Here is a 3,596-nt window from a genome sequence, read left to right as displayed (position 1 = left end):
TAATATTATCATATTGTTTACCCAGTATGTGAACTGATGTCCATGTATAGTCTAATATTATCATATTGTTTACCCAGTATGTGAACTGATGTCCATGTATAGTCTAATATTTTCATATTGTTTACCCAGTATGTGAACTGATGTCCATGTATAGTCTAATATTTTTCTGTACAGTGAGTGTTTTGTCCTTCATGTGATTGAATCACATCCTGTTCTTTACATGCTTACTGACAAAAGCAATATAAAGGTTAAAAATGAAAGAAAAACATTGTAGACTGCAGTGACAACGATATGCAATAAATTACCATACAGGAAGACTTTGTGGACTCCATTTATTCACATCTGTTACAATTCCATGTTGCACAGTCAAAATCAATAATGAGGAGGGTGCAAGGGCAATATGTAATGACAAGCAACAGAGCAGGTCTTATATTCTGCAAAAACACCTACAGTTTACATCGGAAGTTATTAACATGCACTTAGGTTGGAGTCATTAAAACTATTTTCAACCACTCCACAAATGTATTTTTAACTATCTTTAGTTTTAGCAAGTTGGTTAGGACATCTACATGTGCATGAATAAAATTTGATTTGATTTGACAAGTCATTTTTCCAACAATTGTTTACAGACAAATTATTTCACTTATAATTCACAATTCCAGTGGTCAGAAGTTTACATGCACTAAGTTGACTGTGCCTTTAAACAGCTTGGAAAATTCCAGAAAATGATGCCATGGCTTTACAAGCTTCTGATTGGCTAATTGACAGCATTTGAGTCAATTGGAGGTGTACCTATGGGTGTATTTCAAGGTCTACCTTCAAACTCAGTGCCTCTTTGCTTAACATCATAGGGAAATCAAAAGATATCAGCCAAGACCTCAGAATTTTTTTTGTTGACCTCCACAAGTCTGGTTCATCCATGGGAGCAATTTCCAAACGCCTGAAGGTACCACGTTCATCTGTACAAACAATAGTACGCAAGTATAAACACCATGGGACCACGCAGCCGTCATACCGCTCAGGAAGAAGACGCATTCTGTCTCCTAGAGATAAACGTACTTTGGTGCGAAAAGTGCAAATCAATACCAGAACAACAGCAAAGGACCTTGTGAAGATGCTGGAGGAAACAGGTACAAAAATATCTATATCCACAGTAAAACGAGTCCTATATCGACGTAACCTGACAAGCCGCTCAGCAAGGAAGAAGCCACTGCTCCAAAATCGCCATGATAAATTCAAACTATGGTTTGCAACTGCACATGGGGAAAAGATCATACTTTTTGGAGAAATGTCCTCTGGTCTGATGAAACAAAAATAGAACTGTTTGGCCATAATGACCATCGTTATGTTTGGAGGGAAAAGGGGGAGGCTTGCAAGCCGAAGAACACCATCCCAACCGTGAAGCACAGGGATGGCAGCATCATGTTGTGGGGGTGCTTTGCTGCAGGAGGGACTGGTGCACTTCACAAAATAGATGGCATCATGAGGTAGGAAAATTATGTGGATATATTGAAGCAACATCTCAAGACATCAGTCAGGAAGTTAAAGCTTGGTTGCAAATAGGTCTTCCAAATGGACAATCACCCCAAGCATACTTCTAAAGTTGTGGCAAAATGGCTTAAGGACAACAAAGTCAAGGTATTGGAGTGGCCATCACAAAGTCCTGACCTCAATCCTATAGAAAATATGTGGGCAGAACTGAAAAAAAAAGTGTGAGCAAGGAGGCCTACAAACCTGACTCAGTTACACCAGCTCTGTCAGGAGGAATGGGTCAAAATTCAACCAACTTATTGTGGGAAGCTTGTGGAAGGCTACCGGAAACGTTTGATCCAAGGTAAACAATTTAAAGGAAATGCTTCCAAATACTAATTGAGTGTATGTAAACTTCTGACCCACTGGGAATGTGATGAAGAAATAAAAGCTGAAATAAATTATTCTCTCTACTATTATTCTGACATTTCACATTCTTAAAATAATGTGGTGATCCTAACTGACCTAAGACAGGGAATTTTTACTAGGATTAAGTGTCAGGAATTGTGAAACTGAGTTCAAATGTATTTGGTTTATGTAAATGTATTAAGGTTTATGTAAACTTCCGACTTCAACTGTATATGTTCTATTTCAAGTAGTCTATGCACTCACTACCTGGTTCTATTTTGAGACAACTGTCACAAAAATACAAAACATTTCTTGTGAATGTTAGAAAGAGCTTGAGTTGGTATCTAATGTCCTTATCATCAGAATATTCATTCCTTGGACAATGTTGATCATGTTCAGCTTGGTGTAGGAGGAGTGGAAATTCAATTGCATCCACTTCATTGGCAATAACAAAGGCGAATGCCATGTCTGCCATTGTCGCGTTTCCTAGAAATATCTAAAGTTGTCCGACTTGGTGTCGGTGCATATGTATCTCTCCCGACGTTACTCGTTGACTTCCGTCTACAGTAAGCTACTTTTGGCTTACCACTGAAATGTGCTCAGTGACTCTAAACTCTGCATGCGTGCATCGTGTGTGTGTGTGTCCACATTTTGACAGAATGAGGCGAATGGAGGTGGGTAAACCAGACACGGTTCTGAAACCACAGGCAGTGTCTTTTATGTGAAATGAAATGATAAACTGTATCCTGCATGACATGATAATTATTTGTACATTTAAAAAAAAGTGTTTGTATTTTAGCAGATGCACTTATCCAGAGCAGTGAATTCTTGTTTTTCCTTCTATAGTGGTTCTCTCTGGGAATTGAACCGACAACCCAGGTGTTGCAAGCACCATGATCTACCAACTGAGCCACATGAGACCTTTTGCTGTACGAGGTACATGGACTCAGAACAATTAATACACCATATATTAAATAGCCATGTTATTAGAATCAGGCAAGGTCATCTGAAATATGATTGAGAATACCAGTAATCTTTTTCTGAATACAGCATGAGGAGTTTTATGCTCTCTGCTTCTGAAAATCAGACCAAGGTCATTGTAATCTAATTTTAAAAGATGGTCTCCAATTTCATATTGCAAATCTGGTAAGCCTTGATTTGATAATCAGGACAAGCGTGTGTGGTTTAGTTTACAGTAGAGCTCATTGAGAAATACACTCTCCCTCCACAGGATGAAGGAATAGAGGAAGCGAGGGATAAAGGAATGGAGGAATGGAGGAGAGGAAAACAGAATAGGCCTGTCGGGAGGTGGCATATGGATAAGTGGAACTGAGTCAGTGTCAAATCCTTTAACACACACACACCTCGCACCTATGAGAGAGTCACATTTCCCACAATCGATACACCCCATATTCACACCATATTGTATAAATAGCCCTATCATTAGATTACCCAGAGTGACAAGTTCCTTCATATGTACTACTATTTATGGTCTGTTCCACTGTAGGATGGAAAGCTTTTCAAAAACATCCTCAATCTACTTTTTACCTTGGTAAACCTCTTCAGATGCAGCTCCCTTCACCTCCATCATAACCCCAGTATTGTGTTTTCTGAAGAACCACAGAGACTTTATTTCCATATTACAGCATACAAATTTGAGATAATGAAACGCCTGCATAGAATGTGGCCCTCCAGACCAGCATTTGATCTGCAGATCT

The sequence above is a fragment of the Oncorhynchus masou genome, chromosome 33 (assembly GCF_036934945.1).
Source record: "Oncorhynchus masou masou isolate Uvic2021 chromosome 33, UVic_Omas_1.1, whole genome shotgun sequence".
In the NCBI taxonomy this organism is placed as follows: domain Eukaryota; kingdom Metazoa; phylum Chordata; class Actinopteri; order Salmoniformes; family Salmonidae; genus Oncorhynchus; species Oncorhynchus masou.
The sequence above is the reverse complement of the archived record's forward strand: the minus strand, read 5'-3'. Positions refer to the sequence as shown.